The sequence below is a fragment of the Hordeum vulgare genome, chromosome 1H (genome assembly GCF_904849725.1).
Source record: "Hordeum vulgare subsp. vulgare chromosome 1H, MorexV3_pseudomolecules_assembly, whole genome shotgun sequence".
Lineage (NCBI taxonomy): Eukaryota > Viridiplantae > Streptophyta > Magnoliopsida > Poales > Poaceae > Hordeum > Hordeum vulgare.
Window position 1 is genome coordinate 363,765,567 of NC_058518.1, and position 24,576 is coordinate 363,790,142.

Below are 24,576 nucleotides of genomic sequence, written 5' to 3' on the forward strand. Positions count from 1 at the left end.
ACTGTGTCCAAACGGAATAAAACTTCTAAAAATATTTTTTTTCCGGAACAGAAGATACCAAGGCAGAGACCACCAGGGGACCCCACAAGCCCCCTAGGCGCGGCCAGGGGGGCCCGCGCCTAGCAGGCTTGTGGCCCCCCTGTGGCTCATCTTCCCTACCTCTTCGGCCTATAAATTCCTGAAAAATCCAAAACTACGCGAGAGATCCATGAAAATAATTTTCGCCGCCGCAAGTTCTGTCTCTGCAAGATCCCATCCGGGGCACGTTCTGGTGCCATGCCGGAGGGGGATTCGGATACGGAGGGCTTCTTCATCAACACCATGACCTCTCCGATGATGCGTGAGTAGTTCACCATAGACCTTGGGGTCCATAGCTAGTAGCTAGATGGCTTCTTCTCTCTCTTGGATCTTCAATACAAAGTTCTCCATGATCTTCATGGAGATCTATCCGATGTAATCTTCTTTTGCGGTGTGTTTGTCGAGGTCCGATGAATTGTGGATTTATGATCAGATTATCTATGAATCTTATTTGAGTTTCTTCTGATCTGTTATATGCATGATTTCATATCCTTCTAATTCTCTTCGAGTTGTGGGTTTTGTTTGGCCAACTTGATCTATGATTCTTGCAATGGGAGAAGTGCTTGGTTTTGGATTCATACCGTGCGGTGGCCTCACCTAGTGACAGAAGGGGTAGCGAGGCACGCATCTGTTGTTGCCATCAAGGGTAAAAAGATGGGGTTTACATCATTGGTTTGAGTTTATCCCTCTACATCATGTCATCTTGCTTAAGGCGTTACTCTGTTCATCATGAACTCAATACACTAGATGCATGCTGGATAGCGGTCAATGTGTGGAGTAATAGTAGTAGATGTAGAAAGTATCAGTCTACTTGTCTCGTACGTGATGCCTATATGTATGGTCATTGCCTTAGATATCGTCATGATTTTGCGCGGTTCTATCAATTGCTCGACAGTAATTTGTTCACCCACCGTAATATTTGCTATTTTGAGAGAAGCCTCTAGTGAACACTATGGCCCCCAGGTCTACTTCACACCATATTTTCAGCCTTTCACTTTTACTTCGTTGCACTTTCCGCCTTCAGATCTCACTTTGCAATCAATCTTGAAGGGATTGACAACCCCTTTATAGCATTGGGTGCAAGCTCGTTTGTGTTTGCGCAGGTACTCTGGACACTTGGCTCGATTCTCCTACTGGATTGATACCTTGGTTCTCAAGCTGAGGGAAATACTTACTACTCCTGTGCTGCATTACCCTTTCCTCTTCAAGGGAAAAACCAACGCAAGCTCAAGAGGTAGCAGAATGATTTCTGGCGCTGTTGCCGGGGAGGATCAAGCCAAGAACTAACCCAAGTAAGTGTCTCAAACTCATCTCGTGCATTTACTTTTTTCCCTCATGTTTTCCTCTCCCCCACTTCTGGAAAACAAAAATTTACATAAAAAATTGCCTTTTTCGTTTGCCTTTTTCGTTCGCCCTTTTCTCTCGCTTGCTTTCTGTTTGCTTGTGTGCTTGCCGAAGTCACCATGACTGAAAACTCCAAAATTTGTGACTTCTCGAATACTAATAATAATGATTTTATTAGTACTCCGATTGCTACCGCCACTAGTGCGGAATCATACGAAATCAATGCTGCTTTGCTGAATCTTGTTATGAAAGAGCAATTCTCCGGCCTTCCTAGCGAAGATGCCGCATCCCATCTTAATACCTTCATTGAGCTTTGCGATATGCAAAAGAAGAAAGCTGTGGATAATGATGTGATTAAATTGAAGCCTTTTCCGTTCTCGTTGCGAGATCGAGCAAAAACTTGGTTTTCGTCTTTGCCCAAAAATAGTATTGATTCTTGGAACAAGTGCAAAATTGCTTATATATCCAAGTATTTTGCGCCAGCTAAGATTATCTCTCTCTGTAATGATATCATGAATTTTAAGCAACTTGATCATGAACATGTTGCACAATCTTGGGAGAGAATGAAATTGATGATTAGAAATTGTCCCGCTCATGACTTGAGTCTTTGGATGATTATACAAATCTTCTACGCTGATTTGAATTTCGCTTCTACAAATATCTTGGACTCCGCCTCAGGTGGAACGTTCATGGAAATCACATTAGGAGAAGCCACAAAACTCCTAGACAATATCATGACAAACTACTCTCAGTGGCACACTGAAAGGTCACCTACTAGTAAAAAGGTACACGCTATAGAAGAAATTAACTCGTTGAGTGCTAAAATGGACGAGTTCATGAATTTGGTTGCTAGTAGAAGTGCTCCTTTAGATCCTAATGACATGCCCTTGTCTTCCTTGATTGAGAGTACTAATGCGAGCTTGGACGTTAATTTTGTTGGTAGGAATAATTTTGGCAACAACAATGCTTTTAGAGGAAACTATGTTCCTAGGCCTTTTCCTAGTAACCCCTCTAATAACTTTGGCAACTCCTACAACAATACTCATGGAAATTATAATAAATTACCCTCTGATCTAGAGAGTAATATCAAAGAGTTTATCAACTCGCAAAAGATTTTCAATGCGTCCATAGAGAAAAAACTACTCAAAATTGATGATTTGGCTAGGAGCGTTGATAGAATGTCTAGTGATATTGATGCTTTGAAAGTTTGATGTGCTCCTCCCAAGATCAATATGGATGAAACTTCGAAAGCTATGCGTGTTTCCATGAGTGAGAGCAAAGAAATAACCGCCCAAATTCGTGCTAGACATGAATGGCTTAAAAAGGCGTGTTCTCGTGATAAGAATCACGAAGATCTTAAAGTGCTTGGTGTGACTCCCATTGAATATTTGTTTTCTAGTGTTAAACCTAATGATGATGGGGCTGGATATGAATCCACTTTGGTTGAAAAACGCCCCAATGATTCGGAGTCCATCTATCTTGATGCTAAAAGCATTGAAAGTGGAGTAGAAGAAATCAAAACTTTGAGTAGTAATGAAACTACTACTTTGGATTCCAAGGAATTCAATTATGATAGTTCCTCCTTGATTGAATGCATTTCCTTGATGCAATCCATGCTAAACTCTCCACACGCTTATAGCCAAAACAAGGCCTTTACCGAGCAAATCATCGAAGCTATGATAAAATCTCTTGAAGAGAAACTTGAGTTGGAAGTTTCTATTCCTAGAAAGCTTCATGATGAGTGAGAACCTACTATCAAAATCAAAATAAAAAACTATGAATGCAATGCTTTGTGTGATTTGGGTGCTAGTGTTTCCGCGATTCCAAAGTCTTTATGTGATGTTCTAGGCTTTAATGAGATTGAGGAGTGCTCTCTTAATTCGCACTTGCGGATTCTACTGTTAAGAAACCCATGGGAAGGATCAATGATGTTATTATTATTGCAAATAGGAACTATGTACCCGTCGATTTCATTGTGCTTGATATTGATTGCAATCCTACATGCTCTATCATTCTTGGTAGACATTTCCTAAGGACTATTGGTGCTATCATCGATATGAAGGAAGGGAATATTAGATTTCAATTTCCTTTAAAGAAGGGCATGGAGAATTTTCTTAGAAAGAAAATAAGATTGCCTTATGAATCCATGATGAGGGCTACTTATGGTTTGACCACCAAATACGATGATACGTGATTCTATCGACTTATGCCTAGCTAAGGGCATTAAACAATAGCGCTTGTTGGGAGGCAACCCAATGAATTTATCATTTTCTTTCTGTTTTGTTGCGTCGAGACTATCATAATTCTGTTATGATTGTGTTTTTTGTGTTTGAGCCAAGCAAAACCTTTATGACTAGTTTTGGTGATGGTTGTTTGATCTTGCTGGAAAAAGATAGAAACTTTTCGCTCACGAAATTATTTTTCATTTTTATTCAGAAAGAGCTTTTGAGTTGATTCTTCTTGCTTCTGGTTGATATGCCTTTTGCCCAATCTGTCGTAATTGTTCAGAATTTTTGAGGTACCAGAAGTATATGCAGTATACAGATTGCTACAGACTGGTCTGTTTTTGACAAATTCTGTTTTTGTTGAGTTGGTTGCTTGTTTTGATGAAACTATGGATAGTATCGGGGGGGGGGGGGGGCTACTAGCCATGGAAAAGTGAGAATACAGTAATCTAACACCAATATAAATAGAAATCAAGATTGCTAAAGTACCTAAAGAGGTTGTAGTTTGTTTTCTTGTGCTAATGATATCACGAGTTTCTGTTTAAGTTTTGTGTTGTGAAGTTTTTAAGTTTTGGATGATGTTCTCATGGACAAAGGGATAAAGAGTGGAAAGATCTCAAGCTTGAGGATTGTCACGCCCAAGATGCGACCCTATCTTCAATTTGGGACGAGGGCCTCGTCAGGGATCGAAGCGCATCTCTTCGTGTCACAAGAATGGATATCGTTACAAGTACATGTACTGAAAAGAAAAGATATATATATATGTAGAATTGGCTTACACTCGCCACAAGCTACATCAGAGTCACATCAGTAGAATAAATAATCATCATGATGAAGAGCAGGGTCCGACTACGGACGAAAAACAAACGAGAAAATAAGAACGGCGTCCATCCTTGCTATCCCAGGCTGCTGGCCTGGAACCCATCCTAGATCGATGAAGAAGAAGAAGAAGAAGCAACTCCAAATGAACAATCAACGCGCTCGCGTCAAGTAACCTTTACCTGTACCTGCAACTGGTGTTGTAGTAATCTGTGAGCCACAGGGGACTAAGCAATCTCATTTCCAAAGGTATCAAGACTAGCAAAGCTTAATGGGTGAGGTAAGGTTAAGTGGTGAGGTTGCAGCAGCGGCTAAGCATATATGAGGTGGCTAAACATATGAATACGAGAAATAAGAGGGGATGATCTACGCATAACGGACGTGAACTACTGATGATCAAATGAATGATCCCGAACATCTACCTACGTCAGACATAACCCCACCGTGCCCTTGATCGGAGAAGGAACTCACGAAAGAGACAGTCACGGTTACGCACACAGTTGGCATATTTTTGATTAAGTTAACTTCAAGTTATCTAGAACAAGTGTTAAACAAAGTTTCCACGTTGCCACATAACCGCGGGCACGACTTTCCGAAAAGATTTAACCCTGCAGGGGTGCTCCAACTAGTCCATCACAAATTACCACAAGCCGCATATAAACCCTCGATTAGGAAGCTCGCAATCTCTTCGGATTCCTTAGTGGAAAATCTCAACTCTGCGATTAACCAAAGCATCACCGGAATCCCGATGCACAAGATATTTCTTCAAAGATAAAACTAATCCAGCAAGGCCGCCCGACATGTCGACGATCCCGATAGGAGCCGCATATCTCGTTCTCAGGACACGATGGATGGGTCACACTAGGCGATACCAAACCTCGGGTTGCCCCGCGGTGGCCCCGTAGTCTGCCAATTTGGACCAACACTCATGAGGAGCACTGGCCCGGGGGTTGATTAAATTATCCTCGGGGTCCAGAAAGTCCCTATGCAATTTTATTAGGTGTAAGGCAAATGTAGTACCAAAGTTGGGCCTTGCCAGACTAGTCTTAATCTAAAATGAATTATCAATGGGGTCCCCATAACAACCCCGATAAGTTAGGAGTGCTCAAATATGGAACATAACACCGGTAGTCGAAACTAAGGGGGCAAAGGTGGAACAAAATACCAGGCTAGAAAGGCCGAGCCTTCCACCTTTTACCAAGTATATAGGTGCAGTAAATTAAATAACATTAATAGGGTGATATAACAAGGAACCCATGTAATCACATGGAAGCAACTACACCTGCAACTAGCAACGCTATCAACAGGGTCAAGCAAGCAGTAACTTAGCCAATCAGTGGTTTGCTAGGTCGAACAGGTTGAAGGTTTCATGGCATTGTTGAGAGGCTGATATTTAACATGTGGTAGGCAACGAGACATAATCGATAGAAACGGTAAAACTAGCATGGCAATGATAGTAATGGTATCTGGGGAAATGGTCATCTTGCGTGAGATCCCGCTTGGAAGAAGAACGACTCCGTGAAGCAGACGTACCGACGTAGTCGAACGGGTCCTCTCATCCGACACGCTTGCGGAACTCTATCGAGACGGGGAAAATCGGAAGCAAGCATCAACACACGATATTCACCACATGATGCATATCACATATGATGCATCAGCGGCTGAATACATGCAAGTCACGACATGACAATGCACAACACTCAAACACTACACATTAAGTGAAGTTCAATATGCAACGAGTTGCATATTGACGAAACTCCACGATTAATTATTTTGTTCTATCCCGGTTAGGTACACGGAAATATTAAATGTGGTTAAACATGGCAAGAGGTGAAGCGCAAATAAACTACCTATCTAGGCATTTTAAATGAGGTCGGAAATGACATATAGCACCTCCGAGACGACCTCACGTGTTAATTTGCAATTCTGTCCAGATCTGAACTAACACATTTAATTAGTTGTTAAAGAGCAAAACAACTAGGTTCACGTGATTCTACGCATCGTTACAAGCAATTTACACATAGAGAATATCTCCAACGGAGCTACGGAACAAAAGATGCGGACACCGCAAGATATGATGGCATGAATGCAATATGTGTGCAACGACCGTCACAAGCATTTCGAAACACACAACCCGCAAGATAAAATGAAACTACACGAGAATCTAAGCAAGTTTCATGTAGGACATGAACAAAACGGAGCTACGGTTCAACAACTACGAGCAAAACAAGAAATCACTACAATCTGCCAAAATCAGCCACATAGCATTTTCTACACCCCACAACTACGGGCTACTCCACTCCAATATACTCAACCAAGGAACGCCACGATAGAGGGCAAGAAGCACTACAACATACAACTAACAACAACTAGCATGGAGTTTATAAGCTGCAGTTTTCGATCTGAAGGCATATTGACAGCAGCAAAACCACTAGCTACAGGACTCCAAATGGCATGAAAATTCACAGCATGCTAGAGAATCCCAGAGTCTACAACTAACTCCATTGCACCAACCTCAAAAGATCTACAGATCACAAGATAGAAGCAAGACAAAACAGCAACAAAATATAATAGATTCAGACTTAGAAATATTTCAGCATCCCTAAAACAACACTATTTCCTAGCAAGTAAAGAACAACCAAAGCACACCTAAACATGGATTTCTATTGCAACTAAAAATACCAGGGGCTAGACTAAACATCAAAGGGCAACTCTCTACTTTACAACACCTTCAAACGAAGCACGGAATAATTCCTACGAAATAGACAAGAGGGCAACATGGCAAAGTATCGCGCGAACTAACTTGCTGAAAAGCTAAAACTAAGTACACAGCAAAATCCTATGGATTTTCTACCCCAAAAACAGATGAAACATGTGGGGTTGCAACAGAAAAATATTTCCACACATAAATGTGAGAATATGTCCTAAACACGGGAAATAAACTAGCGGCAAATCCCTACACACAAAAATACGAATGACTACTCTAAAATACAAGGCAAAGGGGTTCCTAAAACATGAACATTTCTACTACGGCATTCGAGCTATTCGAACACGCGCGGAAAATAAATGCGGGCACTATCTTATTGAGACAGCATGTAAACCTAGAATATGGCGGCTCAAACTACGTCAAACAATTATGCGAGTTGCAAAAACATAGTCTACGTGCAAAACTACCCAAAATCCATATGCTACAAGCCTCGTTCCGACACACGGATAAAAAGTTACACGCGTTCTAATATACGGTTATTTTCTGGAATTTATATTATTCCGAAAAATCCCTAAAAGGAAAAATAACTACCGGGCCTAAACTTCTAACAGGCCAAAAGAACAGAGGCGCAACATTGGCAAAATACGCCACGGGCGGGGAATACCTTGGGGGAGGCCACTGGGCCGGTTGGAGGGAGGAGGAGGCCGAGGGCGCCAACTGGGCCTGCCTCGAGGTGGCGCTGTTGGGCCGAAGGGGAGCTACGGCGGCTGCTCGGGCATGCCAGCTGGGCCGCTGCAAAGGCCGACCCAGGCGGGGCGAGGCGGCCAGCTGGCCCAGGTGGTGCGAGGAAGCGGGGTGGTTCCTGTCTGGCTCCTCCCGAGCGGGAACCAGGGCGGCGGCGGAGGGGATCCCAGCGAGGCAGGGCGAGGAGCGAGATGGCGGCGCTGCAGACGGCCGGGGCCGAGGTGGCGGTGGGACCCCGAGCAGACGACGACGTTGGCGTGGATCTGACGCGCCTGGGCGGAGGACGGTCAGCGCGGCTGCGGATCTACCGGGATCGAGGCCATGGCCGACAAGCTGGGGCGCGGGGCACGCCGGCAAAGAAGGCGACGGGGGGGGGGGGGGGAGATGCGGGCTCGGGCTTCTCCGGTGAGCTGCAGGTGCGCGGCGGCGGCGCTCTCGCTGCCGGTGAGGGAGCCGCTCCGGCTGGAGAGAAGCTTCGGGAAGGAGCTCGGGAGGCAGAACGGGGCGGCGGCGGCTCGGGCCCCGGGCGGGCCTGCGATGGGCTCGGCGGGCCCGCAGGGCTGGTGGGAGGCTGAGGGGAGAGAGAGGGTTAGGGTTTTGGGGGTTGGTCGGCGCGGTTCCCGAGGCAGAGGGGTTGGCTGCCCAAAATAATAGGAGGAGCTAGGGCCTATTTATAGACTAAAGGGGGCTAGGTTAACCGGAATTTCGTTCCGGATCCAACCGTGCGATCGGATTCGAACGATTCCGCACGCGGGAAAGGGTACATGGCTGTGAAGAGTGGTTTAACAGAGATGAGAGGGAAAATGGGCGGCGCGGCAACACGATTTGAAACACCGATAACCGTCCGACGGTAGACCGAATACGGTGCCGCTACGGTCGACCGTTCGGGTAGCAGACGGACTCCGATTGCGACGAAACTTGATAGGCGACCTAACTATATTAAAATAAGACTGCACGTCAAATTCTAACCCAATCAGAGAAAGTTTTCAACACACTTTTAAAACAGGGTTTTGACGATGCCGCTGGCGCGAGCGAGTGCGGTTGGGCTGAGAACGGACAACGACGAGAACCGACAACTACTAACGGATGCAAGTTTTGAAAACTGGCGCCAACGGGATGCTGATGAAATGTAGATGATGCGCATGATGCGACAAATAAAAATAACCACATGACGGAAACGGAAAGAAAAGGGGAATCTTCTGGAACGTCGGCATCGGGCTGTCACAACTCTCCTACACTACAAGAGGATCTCGCCCCAAGATCCAAGAATGAAAGGGGAAGAGGATGAGAAAGCAAAAGGCAAAACTTAGTCTCTTCTTGGACAAACGAGTGAAACCAACGTTCCTTGAAGGTTGCAAAGAGATGAAGAATGATATGAGAAAGAAGCAAGAATTCACGGAAAATTTTGGCAGCACTACGGTAGGAAAAGGGGACTAAAAATTCGATAAGATGGTAGAATTAGACAAAATTCACAACAAACAACTAAATAGAACAAGGGAACACCATGATCTTGGTAGAACAACATAATAGACCCAAAAGAGCAACATCACATGCCTCCGGAACAATATAATAGGAACTAGCTCATACGAAAGAAGAGAATGAAGAAAAGAATGACAACTACTATCTCAAATGAACTTGGCAAGTATCCTTGCAAGTAGAATTGAACGGAGTTGTTGGAAAACAACAACGAAAAGAACAAGATAGTAGTGGGCTTATGGAAACCTTTTCAAACTAATGAAGTGAGAACCAGCCACTAACAGAAACAAGGATTGATTGGGAGAAACAAGATATGAAAAATTTCTTACACCAAGAGGATGCATTGAGAACTTGGATTAATGACAAGCACCATGATAGCAACAATCCATAGGAAAAGCTTTAGGTGAAATCCAAACCAAGATAGCTCAATGAAGAAATCATGGGTTGAAAATATCTCATGACCATAGAATTGGTTGGTTTAATTAACTCATTCTTGAAAGGAAAACTATTCGAGGCTCCTATACTAAAAAACGCTATAATACCACCTCAAAGGATAAAGGAGGAAGAATTGCACTTTGAAATGCAAGAGAAAGGATACTTGAGGTTCTCCAACAAGAATCTTGAAGAACACTTTGAGAATGAATTGATATCATGAGCCACTCCGGAAGAAGAATTTAAATCACTATGAACAAGAATAAGAATTATGTTATGCTGATCCTTCATCAAGTTAAATTGATCACAAGCAACGGATTTAGCGTATAACTTATTCTTCTTGAAAGAACTTGAAGAGAGAGATAGATATGCACCACATGAAGCATAAACGAAGGAGGCACCGGTAAGAAATCACAATTGAATGGGAACACCACAAATTAATGGAGATACATGAGAATGAAGAGATCATGAGTCACCTGAGAGAAAAACTAGAACAAGGCGCCGGATAAACGAGAGACGAACGAAGAGACAACAATGGAGAAGAATTAGAGAACGAAAGCTGAAAGCTGAGAACGCAGAATCTTCTAAAATGATGGCCTTCGGAGGATCGAGAAATGAACACAACACAAAAATGCACCGAATAGCAAGAAATGAATCACTCATGATCAGGAACAATTCAAGATGGTGGCACGAAGCTGAAATAGTGAATCTCCAAGAGAATGGACCAAGATTTGAGAAAAACACTCCTTCGAATCTTCAATGGAGAGAATGACGGGAAGAACCTCACCAAGAATAACTGAGACACTCTGGACAAAAGAAAATGAAAGGTAGAGCCAAATATGAGAATTAATTCAAATTGATCTTGAAGAAAGAATATGACTGATGAAATTCATACTACGTCATAGTTGAAAAGAATTAGGGATCTCCCGGAAAAGATTACAAGAGCGAGATAAGATCCTGGGAAAACCTGTGGGTTATGGGCCCACTCAAAGAAACACCGTTGAAAAGATTTTCTCAAAAAGAAGGATACTACACCGGTACAAATGAAAACTTGATGAAGTTGAGCACCTCGAAACAATTGAAAGAATTGAAAAACAAGAAACTACTGGGATATCTTCAATACTCCGGATAGAAAAGAAAGGAATGAATAAACAAGATAGGCTGAAAGAATTTCCAACGTCGGAAAGAATTTAATGGTTGAAAATAATATGATGACCATGGATAACTGAATTGAATTCACCGGTAAAGACGACAGAATGAACAAATATGACACGAATCTCTTGAGAATCTTCAGAATTAATCACCGGATACGACACGGAAGAAAAGATAGCAGAAGCATCACTGAATATAAAGGCACTTGGATAATGACTGAAACGAAGAAGAAAAGGGTGGGAGGGCGGGGAAAAAAACAAAGACAACTTGGGACAGATGATATGAACTCCGGAAAGAAAAGAGAGATTGATCTTGCAAAATTGGAGATGATAGAATTCACTGAAGAGAAGCACACCGGTTGGATAAAAATTGATATGACAACTCTGGTTGACAAGAATTGATAAGACAATTGATTAAGCAAAAGGATTTGCATTCCCATAAAAATACGAGAAACCTCTTGGAAGATCTGAAATCACCACTTGACATCGAAGCAACTTGAATTACCATATTCCAAGAAAACAAAGGATGAGGCTTACGAAAGAAGCTAGAACAAACTCATGAGAAAGGTTCCGTCCGATATTTTCATGGACAGGATCGTACCGGCTCGAACCTTACAGTAGCCATCAAGTGCAAGGCAATGCACCCGACATAGGAAGCGTCCCCGAGTCATAGCAAGATACAAGGACTCTTTAAGACACAACGAGAACCGCTGTAAGTCGACGGTCAACAAACGAATCCATTAGATGTCGAACCCCAACTTAACATCATGCATTTGTTGGAAGATTGTCCTATAAGCAACTACTTGAATTCCCACCTATGAATTCCCGAAATTTCTGGTCATGCAATCTGGTACACGGATACAAGGAGTATATCACACAACTCCTATAATAACCCGTCACCTGTATCACATCCGTCAACACACAACCAGAATCTCGGACCTTCATCTACAACAGACCCTCGTGATCACAACGATACAAAGTATGGCAGTGCTCCCGAACAATCTGCACTAGTACTAGGGACATCGGGGTTATCTCGCCACTACTAGTATTGAAGCAATTAAGAACATCCTTCGTTCTGAGATACTAAGAAACCTGAATGATAACGATGTGCTCGAGAATCCCCTGGAGCTCAACTCCCCGGAAGAAATCAAGTCAGACAGGAGGTACCAAGACAGAACTCCATCACATCGACATCATATAGATTCCAAAAATATCCACGTGATCCTAAAAATTTTGAGTGAGAAGAGGAGTAGAATAAATTATTACGTCAAGATTCCTCACCAGAGGATAGAAGAGGAGAAAAAGGAATCCTACTCTCTGATATATAACTAGACTCAAAGTAGTTTTTTCACTAGACTCGACTCGGCCAAGTTCGATCAATCAAGGGGGCTCCTAGGTCGGTACTGCTCTGATACCAACTTGTCACGCCCAAGATGCGACCCTATCCTCAATTTGGCACGAGGGTCTCGTCAGGGATAGAAGCGCATCTCGTCCTGTCGCAAGAATGGATATCGTTACGAGTACATGTACTGAAAAGAAAAGATATATATATATATATATATATAATTGGCTTAGAGTCGCCACAAGCTACATCAGAGTCACAACAGTACAATTCATAATCATCATGAAGAAGAGAAGGGTCCGACTACGGACGAAAAACAAACGAGAAAATAAGAACGACGTCCATCTTTGCTATCCCAGGCTGCCGGCCTCGAACCGATCCTAGATCGAAGAAGAAGAAGAAGAAGCAACTCCAAATGAACAATCAACGCACTCACGTCAAGTAACCTTTACCTATACCTGCAACTGGTGTTGTAGTAATCTGTGAGCCACAGGGGACTCACCAATCTCATTTCCAAAGGTATCAAGACTAGCAAAGCTTAATGGGTGAGGTAAGGTTAAGTGGTGAGGTTGCAGTAGCGGCTAAGCATATATGAGGTGGCTAAACTTACGAGTACAAGAAATAAGAGGGGATGATCTACGCATAACGGACGTGAACTACTAATGATCAAATGAATGATCCTGAACATCTACCTACGTCAGACATAACCCCACCGTCTCCTCGATCAGAGAAGGAACTCATGAAAGAGAAAGTCACGGTTACGCACACAGTTGGCATATTTTTAATTAAGTTAACTTCAAGTTATCTAGAACCAGTGTTAAAAAAAGTTTCCAAGTTTCCACATAACCGCGGGCACGGCTTTCCGAAAAGATTTAACCCTGCAGGGGTGCTCCAACTAGTCCATCACAAATTACCACAAGCCGCATAGAAACCCTCGATTACGAAGCTCGCAATCTCGTCGAATTCCTTAGTGGAAAACCTGAACTCTGAGACTACCCAAAGCATCACCGGAATCCCAATGCACAAGATATTTCGTCAAAGATAAAACTAATCCAGCAAGGTCGCCCGACGTGTCGACGATCCCGATAGGAGTCGCGTATTTCGTTCTCAAGACATGACGGATGGGTCACACTAGGAGATACCAAACCTCGGGTTGCCCCGCGGTGGCCCCGTAGTCTGCCAGTTTGGACGAACACTCATGAGGAGCACTGGCCCAAGGGTTGATTAAATTATCCTCAGGGTCCAAAAAGTCTCTATGCAATTTTATTAGGTGTAAGGCAAATGTAGTACCAAAGTTGGGCCTTGCCAGACCAGCCTTAATCTAAAATGAATTATCAAGGGGGTCCCCATAACAACCCCGATCGTGTTAGGAGCGCTCTAATATGGAACATAACACCGGTAGCCGAAACTAAGGGGGCAAAGGTGGAACAAAACACCAGGCTAAAAAGGACGATCCTTCCACCTTTTACCAAGTATATAGGTGCATTAAATTAAATAGCATTAATAGGGTGATATAACAAGGAACCCATGTAATCACATGGAAGCAACTACACTTGCAACTAGCAACACTAATACAAGGTTAAGCAAGCGGTAACGTAGCCAATCATTGGTTTGCTAGGTTGAACATGTTGAAGGTTTTCATGGCATTGTTGAGAGGCTGATATTTAACATGTGGTAGGCAACGAGACATAATCGATAGAAACGGTAAAACTAGCATGGCAATGATAGTAATGGTATGTGGGGAAATGGTCATCTTGCCTGAGATCCCGCTTGGAAGAAGAACAACGCCGTGAAGCAGACGTACCGACATAGTCGAATGGGTCCTCACATCCGACACGCTTGTGGAACTCTATCGAGACGGGGTAAACTGGAAACAAGCATCAACACACGATATTCACCACACGATGCACAACACATATGATGCATGAGTGGCTGAATACATGCAAGTCACGGCATGACAATTCACAACACTCAAACACTACACATTAAGTGAAGTTCAATATGCAACAAGTTGCATATTGACGAAACTCCACGATTAATTATTTAGTTCTATCCCGGTTAGGTACACGGCAATAATAAATGTGGCTAAACATGGCAAGAGGTGAAGCGCAAATAAACTACCTATCTAGGCATTTTAAATGAGGTCGGAAATGACATATAGCACCTCCGAGACGACCTCACATGTTAATTTGCAATTCTGTCCAGATCTGAACTAACACATTTAATTAGTTGTTAAACAACAAAAAAATAGGTTCACATGATTATACGCGTCGTTACAAGAAATTTACACATAGAGAACATCTCCAACGGAGCTACGGAACAAAAGATGTGGACACTGCAAGATATGATGGCATGAATGCAATATGTGTTGAACGAAGGTCACGAGCACTTCAAAACACACAACCAGCAAGAGAAAATGAAACTACACGAGAATCTAAGTAAGTTTCATGTAGGACACGAACAAAACGGAGCTACGGTTCAACAACTACGAGCAAAACAAGGAATCACTACAATATGCCAAAATCAGCCACATAGCATTTTCTACACCCCACAACTACGGGCTACTCAACTCCAATATACTCAACCGAGGCACGACATGATAGAGGGCAAGAAGCACTACAACATACAACTAACAACAACTAGCATGGAAGCACAGATCACTAGGAAAAGAAGTCACAAAATGGCTTCTCACACACTATTTCAGACTTAGTGAAAATAGCAGTTTACAAGCTGCAATTTTCGATCTGAAGGCATATTGACAGCAGCAAAACCACTAGCTAAAGGAATCCAAATGGCATGCAAATTCACAGCATGCTAGAGAATCCCAAAGGCTACAACTAACTCCATTGCACCAACCACAAAAGAGCTACAGATCACAAGATAGAAGCAAGACAAGACAACAACAAAATATAACAGATTCAGACTTAGAAATATTTCAGCATCCCTAAAACAACACTATTTCCTAGCAAGTAAAGAACAACCAAAGCAATCCTAAACATGGATTTCTATTGCAACTAAAAATACCACGGGCTAGACTAAACATCAAAGGGCAAATCTCTAGTTTACAACACCTTCAAACGAAGCACGGAATAATTCCTACGAAATAGACAACAGGGCAACATGGCAAAATATCGCGCGAACTAACTTGCTCAAAAGCTAAAACTAAATACACAGAAAAATCCTATGGATTTTTCTACCCCGAAAACATATGAAACATGTGGGGTTGCAACACAAAAATATTGCCACACGTAAATGCGAGAATATGTCCTAAACACGGGAAATAAACTAGCGGCAAATCCCTACACGCAAAAATACGAATGATTACGGTAAAATACAAGGCAAAGGGGTTCCTAAAACATGAACATTTCTACTACGGCATTCAAGCTATTCGGACACGCGCGGAAAATAAAATGCGGGCACTATCCTATTGAGACAACACGTAAACCTAGGCATATGGTGGCTCAAACTACGTCAAACAATTATGCGAGTTGCAAAAAACGTAGTCTACACGCAAAACTACCCAAAATCCATATGCTACACGCCTCGTTCCGACACACGGATAAAAAGCTACACGCGTTCTAATATACGGTTATTTTCTGGAATTTATATTATTCCGAAAAATCCCTAAAAGAAAAAAATAACTAACGGGCCTAACTTCTAACAGGCCAAAAGAACAGAGGCGCAACATTGGCAAAATACGCCACGGGCGGGGAATACCTTGGGGGAGGCCACTGGGGCGATTGGAGGGAGGATGAGGCTGAGGGCGCCAACTGGTCCTGCCTCGAGGTGGCGCTATTGGGCTGAAGGGGAGCTGCGGTGGCTGCTGGGGCAAGCCAGTTGGGCCGTTGCGAAGGCCGACCCAGGCGAGGCGAGGCGGCCAGGTGGCCCAGGTGTTGCGAGGAAGCGGGGTGGTTCCCGTCGGGCTCCTCCCTAGCGGGAACCAGGGTGGCGGCGGCGGGGATCCCGGCGAGGCAGGGCGAGGAGCGAGATGGCGGCGCTGCAAACGGCCGGGGCCGAGGTGGCGGCGGGACCCCGGGCAGATGATGGCGCCGACGCGGATCTGACGCGCCTGGGCGGAGGACGGTCAGCGCGGCTGCGGATCTGCCGGGATCGAGGCCATGGCCGGCGAGCTGGGGCGCGGGGCACGCCGGCGAAGAAGGCGATGGGGGGAGGGGGAGCTGCGGGCTCGGGCTTCTCCGATGAGCTGCAGGGGCGCGGCGGCGGTGCTCCGGCTGCTGGTGAGGGAGCCGCTCCGGCTCGGCCTAGAGAGAAGCTTCAGGTAGGAGCTCGGGAGGCAGAACGGGGCGGCGGCGGCTCGGGCCCCGGGCGGGCCTGCGATGGGCTCGGCGGGCCCACGGGGCTGGTGGGAGGCTCAGGGGGGGAGAGAGAGAGGGTTAGGGTTTCGGGGGTTGGTGGGCGCGGTTCCCGAGGCAGAGGGGTTGGCTGTCCAAAATAATAGGAGGAGGGCCTATTTATAGAGAAAAGGGGGCTAGGTTAACCGGAATTTCGTTCCTGATCCAACCGTGCGGTCGGATTCGAATGATTCCGCATTCCGGAACGGGTACGTGGCTGTGAAGAGTGGTTTACTAGAGATGAGAGGGAAAACGGGCGGCGCGGCAACGCGATTTGAAACACCGATAACCGTTCGATGGTACACCGAATACGGTGCCGCTACGGTCGACCATTCGGGTACCAGACGGACTCCGATTACGACGAAACTTGACAGGCGGCCTACCTATATTGAAATGACACCGCACGTCAAATTCCAGCCCGATCAGAGAAAGTTTTCAACACACTTTTAAAACAGGGTTTTGACGATGCCGCTGGCGCGTGCGAGTGCGGTCGGGCTCAAAACGGACAACGACAAGAACCGACAACTACTAACGGATGCAAGTTTTGAAAACTGGCGGCAACGGGATGCCGATGCAATGCAGATGATGCGCATGATGCGATGATGAAGCGAGAAATAAAGATAACCACACGATGGAAACGGAAAGAAAAGGGGAATCTTCTGGAACGTCGGCATCGGGCTGTCACAGGATGCCCAAGGCATCCCAAGCCAAATTCAAGGACACCAAAAAGCCTAAGCTTGGGGATGCCCCGGGAAGGCATCCCCTCTTTCGTCTTCAATCCATCGGTAACATTACTTGGAGCTATATTTTTATTCACCACATGGTATGTGTTTTGCTTGGAGCATCTTGTATCATAGGAGTCTTTCTTTTTGTTGTGTCACAATCATCCCTGCCGCACACCTTTTGAGAGAGACATGCACTCATCGTGAATTTGCTAGAATGCTCATTGTGCTTCACTTATATCTTTTGAGCTAGACAATTTTGCTCTGTGTGCTTCACTTAGATCTTTTAGAGCACGGCGGTGCGTGACTTGGTAGTTGGCTTGTGCTATGAAAGTAGTCCCAAAGGTGATAGGTACCCAAAGATGATACAATAAAACCTCCATCTTCATGTGCATTGAGTAGAAAGAGAAGTTTGATTCCTCTCAATTAGTTTTGAGACGTGGATTTGGTAATATTAAGAGTTATGATAGTAGGGTGCTGTGAATCTAGAAATACTTGTGTTGGAGTTAGTGATTCCCGTAACATGCACGTATGGTGAACCGCTATGTTAGGAAGTCGGAGCATAATTGATCTATTGATTGTCATCCTTTGTGTTGCACTCGGGATCGCGCGATGGTTTACATCTACCAACCCTTCCCCTAGGAGTATGCGTTTAGCACTTTGTTTCGATTACTAATAAAAACATTCGCAAAAAGTATGTGAGTTCTTCATGACTAATGTGAGTCCATGGTATAGATGCACTTTCACCTTCCACCATTGGTAGCTTCTCTAGTACCGCGCAATTTTCGCCGGTGCACAAACCCACCATATGCCTTCCTCAAAACAGCCACCATACCTACCTACTATGGCATTTTCATAGCCATTCCGAGATATATTGCCATGCAACTCCCACCATTCCGTCTCATGACTTGTGGTGTCACTCTCATATTGCCATTGCATGATCGTAAGATAGCTAGCGAGATGTTTCAACGTCATACGCCAAGCTAGATCGTTGCACATCCCGGTACACTACCGGAGGCATTTCCTATAGAGTCATCATCGTTCTAAGCTTTGAGCTGTGATGATCATCATTATTAGAGCATTGTCCCATGTGAGGAAAAAAGAGAGGCCAAAGTTGCCCACAAAAAAAAAGAGAGAGTGATATGGAAAGAGGCCAAAGAGCCCAAACAAAAAAAGAAGAGAGAAAAAGAGAGAAGGGATAATGCTACTATCTCTTTCCACACTTGTGCTTCATAATAACACCATGTTCTTCATGATTGAGAGCCCCTCGTTTTGTCACCACCATATGCTAGTGGGAATCTTTAATATATAACTTGGCTTGTATATTCCAATGATGGGCTTCCTCAAAATTGCCCTAGGTCTTCGTGAGCAAGCAAGTTGGATGCACACCCACTAGTTCTCCTTTGAGCTTTCACATACTTATAGCTCTAGTGCATCCTTTGTATGGTAATCCCTACGCATTCACATTGATATCTATTAATGGGCATCTCCATAGTCCTTTAATACGCCGAGTCAATGTGACCATCTCCTCCTTTTTGTCTCACAACCACCACCACACTCTATTCTACCATAGTGCTATATCCATGGCTCACGCTCATGTATTGCGTGATAGTTGAAAAAAGTTTGAGAAATTAAGAGTGCGAAAACAATTACTTGGCCAATATCGGGGTTGTGCATGTTTTAAATTTGTTGTGTGGGGATGACGGAGCATAGCTAGACTATATGAGTTTGTAGGGATAACTTTCTTTGGCCTTGTTATTTTGAAAGTTCATGATTACCTTGCTAGTTTGCTTGAAGTATTATTGTTTTCATGTCAATAGAAAACTATTGTTTTGAATCTTACGGATCTGAACATTCATGTCACATGAAATAAGTTACAAAGGACAACTATGCTAGGTAGCATTCCACATCAAAAATTCAGTCTTTATCACTTCCCTACTCGAGGACGAGCAGGAGTTAAGCTTGGGGATGCTTGATACGTCTCCAACGTATCTATAATTTTTGATGGTTCCTTGCTATTATCTTGTCAAACTTTGGATGTTTTGTATGCCTTTTATATCTTTTTTTGGACTAACTTATTAACTCAGTGCCAAGTGCCAGTTCCTGTTTTTTTCCGTGTTTTTGACCCTTTTCAGAGGATGATTTTAAACGGTGTCCAAACGGAATAAAACTTCTGAAAATATTTTTCCGGAACAGAAGATACGCACGGGACTTAAGAACCAAGGCAGAGGCCACCAGGGGACCCCACAAGCCCCCTAGGCGCAGCCAGGGGGGCCCGCGCCTAGCAAGCTTGTGGGCCCCCTGTGGCTCGTCTGCCCTACCTGTTCCGCCTATAAATTCCTGAAAAATCCAAAACTGTGCGGGAGATCCACGAAAATACTTTTCCGCCGCCGCAAGCTTCTATCTCTGCAAGATCCCATCCATGGCACGTTCTGGTGCCATGTCGGAGGGGGGATTCGGATACGGAGGGCTTCTTCATCAACACCATGACCTCTCCGATGATGCGTGAGTAGTTCACCATAGACCTTCGGGTCCATAGCTAGTAACTAGATGGCTTCTTCTCTCTCTTGGATCTTCAATACAAAGTTCTCCATGATCTTCATGGAGATCTATCGATGTAATCTTCTTTTGTGGTGTGTTTGTCGAGATCCGATGAATTGTGAATTTATGATCAGATTATCTATGAATCTTATTTGAGTTTCTTCCGATCTCTCTTATGCATTTCATATCCTTGTAATTCTCTTCGAGTTGTGGGTTCTGTCTGTCCAACTAGATCTAGGATTCTTGCAATGGGAGAAGTGCTTGGTTTTGGGTTCATACCGTGCGGTGACCTCACCCAGTGACAGAAGGGGTAGCGAGGCACACATCATGTTGTTGCCATCAAGGGTAAAAAGATGGGGTTTACATCATTGGTTGGAGTTTATCGCTCTACATCATGTCATCTTTCTTAAGGCGTTACTCTATTCGTCATGAACTCAATACACTAGATGCATGCTGGATAGCGGTCGATGTGTGGAGTAATAGTAGTAGATGCAGAAAGTATCAGTCTACTTGTCTCGGACGTGATGCCTATACGTATGATCATTGCCTTAGATATCATCATGACTTTGCGCGGTTCTATCAATTGCTTGACAGTAATTTGTTCACCCACCGTAATATTTGCTATTTTGAGAGAAGCCTCTAGTGAACACTATGGCCCCCGGGTGTACTTCACACCATATTTTCAGCCTTTCACTTTTACTTCGTTGCACTTTCCGCCTTCAGATCTCACTTTGCAATCAATCTTGAAGGAATTGACAACCCGTTTATAGCATTGGGTGCAAGCTCGTTTGTGTTTGCGGACGTACTCTAGACACTTGGCTCGATTCTCCTACTAGATTGATACCTTGGTTCTCAAACTGAGGGAAATACTTCCTACTCCTGTGTTGCATCACCCTTTCCTCTTTAAGGGAAAAACCAACGCAAGTGTAATGCCCCAAGAGTGTATCTTTCCATTTTTTGGAACCTTCCCTTTGTGGGTCCACTTTTTCATTGATATAAGAGGCTCAATGCATATGATTTCATGTGATGTTACGTTGTTTATTCTTCCTTTGCATGCATGCATTCCCTATAATTTCATCCTTGTCTTGGTTTGTTGCCTTGTGATCATATGTGGTGATGAGTTGACATGAGTTGTCATGTGATGACGTGTGTGATTGTTGGAGTGATATAGATGTGGTTGGATAGTAGGAATAACCTTGTGGTTTGCATAGGCTTCAAAACCATCTTCCTCTTATTTATCTCAAGGTCAAGTTCCTCTTGTTCCAATCCTATTTCAAAAATGCCCATGTGTTAACATTGTTTTGTGGTGGATTTGAGATGTGGTTTTGCTGTTTTAAAAAGGTGTTTAAAAGGTGCAAATAATTACAAAACAGATCCAATAATACCGTTTTGTAAATATTTAGTTGCTCCAAATATTCCTTTTATAATTTATTCAAATAGGTCTTGAATTCTTATGACCAGGGGCATTTTTGTTTTGTTTTTAGCCCCAACAGATTTGTCTTTACTTTACGTTTCTTCACTGTTTATTTTGAATTTGGAAAACCCTCAGGTTTTATTTCTTCTATCTCGCGCCAACTAGTGGGCTCACTCCCACTAGCACGACCATCTCCCCCTCCTCTCTTTTCCTTCGCAGCCCAGGCGCGCATCCCTCCTCTCCTGTAGATGCCGTCCTGTTCTCCCCTTCCTCCGTCAGTTGTTCTTCAGAGACAGGGACAGAACAACGACAACAAACGCCGTCACGGACGTCGAGGCGCGTCCCTCGCCCCTCCTCCTCCATAAAAAGGCCCCCCTTGGCGTCCGTGCAGCTTAGGGTTTCCCTCTCGCGCCGCCACCTCCATCCCATCGCCTTCTCCCTCTGTGTCGACGACTCCAGGTAAGGGGATCAGCTCCTTCGCCATGGCCGCGAGATGAGGAGCTCCTCGCCGTCGCGTCCGTACCTCTTCTTCTCCTTCGACGCCTCGTTGAGCAAGCGGGATCCTCTAGGAATCCATTCCCGCGGCTAGGACGTTAAGATCTGCTCTGCTACCTCTCCTCCACGCCGGCGGTTTTCTTCCCCGACGAGCTTCCTCGAGCGGCTACATCCTCCTTCTTCCTCTACTTCCTCTCCGGCCGAAGCTTCCACCTCGTCCAGTAGGTGAGGTAGATCCATCTTCCCCTCCTCCCTGCCTCAGATCGCGAGCAGTAGGCCGTAGGATCGTTGGCGTTTCTTCTCTGTCGCCGGAGCCACCGTGTCACGTCGAGCAGGTGCTGCAGGGCCTTTCGAGCATTGCTAGTAGTTGGAATGGAACCGTGGGAACTCCTTTTCCCTTCCTTCCAGTAGCCGTAGATGGATTTGAAGTGAATCGCCGGCGAGCACCGTCGCCTGTTCCGGCCACCGTCGGGCAGAGGAGTTGCTGAGAGGGGTTACTCAAAAGAGTAAGCTCCCCTCTCCTGTTAAGCATCGAAGTAGTAGCGCAGTGGTAGTGTTGGTGTTGGTGCTAGTTGCAGGTCGTGGGTTTGAATCCCCCTCGGCACCCCTTTTGCATTTTAATTGTTCGGCACAACAGCTTAGCAGAGAGCATTCCCTGCTCTCTTGTTTGTAGCTGTCAAGCCAGTGCACCTCAACCTAGTGGTAGTGTTGAAGTGTTGTGACCAGGAGGTACAGGGTTCGATCCCTCTCCCCCTCCTTTTATTTTTTTGCTGTGTATTTAATTTCTTGTGCTGTTTTTACTTTGGCTAGATATAGTTGTTCCTGTGGTGTGCTTTACACCATGAGGGTATTTTGTCACCCCTCAAAACCAGCATGTTTATCATAGTATTTTTGCTAGTTGTGAATATTTGATGGTGTAGGCTTGTGAGCATGTATGTAGGTATATCCTTGGTAGAAGAACATGTGTAGGTTGCTTTGCAAGAGGATACGTATGTGTAGAATCTTACATGTATGTGTGTGCACCTTGTGGGTGTATGGCACTAAGGTGGTGTATCCATGTTGTGCAAGTGAGTTGCAAGTCTGGGTGTTTTCCCATGTGCATGTTATATTGTGTGTGTGTCCTATCTTGTGCAAGTATGTGTTGTGTGTGTTTGTGTGTGTGTGTTTTATACATGCCCGAAGCATGAAGTGCCTTGTTAAGCTCTTGTGCATGTTCATATGTGTAGGGGTAGAAGAGCTTATGTGAGTGCAAGTTAGTAGTGACATCTATTTAGCATGTGTAGGTGACTTTTGTGCTTATGCTTGTTGTAGGTGTGTGGGAATGGTGATGTGCTATGTCACACATACATGAGGTCAAAACCCTCATGTCACCATTGGACTTGTGAGAGTGTGCAAGGCTTGTGTAGTTGTTGATCTAGTGAATTGCACATGTGATGATGCACTATTCACTATATGTGATTCTATATAGGTTTTCTTTTCTAGTTTGTGCCCTTTTGTTCTATGCAAGTACATAGTTATTTTATATGTTTTTGGGGTAGAAACATCCCAGGGATCCATTGGTGAAATCAGTTTTGCCTTTGGAACATTTTCTCGAGATGACTTATTTCAGATTTTTTCGATGTTTGGAGCTTGGTTCCATGAGTTGTGCTGAGCCCAAGAGGTTGATTCCTTGTTGTGGCATTAGAGGGTGACCCCCTCTACCACTTGTTTATTTTGTTTCATGCTTAGGAAGTCATATGTGCAAGTTGTGCCTAGTCAAAGTAGGTATGTGGATTTTCACTAAGTCCGAGAATCTGCTTATATTTTCTTCTCGTGTTGCTGAGCTTGTGCAGGTCCATGTGTTGTGAATCAGCCTTTGCTATCAACCGGAAAGTTGGAGCTTTTGTGCTTGTCTAGCTCTTTGTAAATTTTCATTCCATTTGGAGTCCTGTAGTTATTGTTTTGGGTGCTCTCAAAATGCTTCACAGCATAAACAACAAGTGAGAATCTGGAATTTTCACCAAGTCATCGAAATCTGATATTTTTGGCCAAGTTAGCAGTTATGTTAATGTCATCCTCATGCATATGTTAATGTCATCCTCATGCATCTCAAGATAGCTTAGAGTGCAGTTATGTCCAGGAACTTGTATTTACATCTTATGCTTGTGCTAGAGAGTAGATTAGAGAGGCATGTTCATATTCATCTCATGCATCATGTGCTTGTTGCATCTTGAGGTGCTGTTGTTCATTGGATGCTATTTTTATGTTGGGTAGCACCGGGATCGTAGAACGAGTACGTTGATCCGGGAGAGTACGGGCAGGACGAACAAGAGTAGTTCCAAGCTGAGGACATCATAGGCAAGATGATATGACCTTGATTCCATCTCTAGACTTGTTATGCTAGATTACATTTCTTCCATCATATGCTTGCTACCTACCACTAAAATATTTGCATCCTGATATTGCAATGAAACCCAAACACTTATCCCTTCCTAGCAAATCTTGAATGGCTAAGTAGGCTTTGCTCAGTTACTAATGTTAGCGTTGCTAGTTGTAGGTGCTTTGTCTCATGTGATAACATGAGCTTGATATCATTATGCTAAATCTCTCATTTAATTAATGCACCTATATACTTGGTAAATAACGGAAGGCCTAGCCTTTTGCCGGGTGTTTTGTTCCGTTATTGCCACCATAGTTACCGGCTACCGGTGTTTGATTCCATATTGATTGCTCCTAACACGTTCGGGGTTGTTAT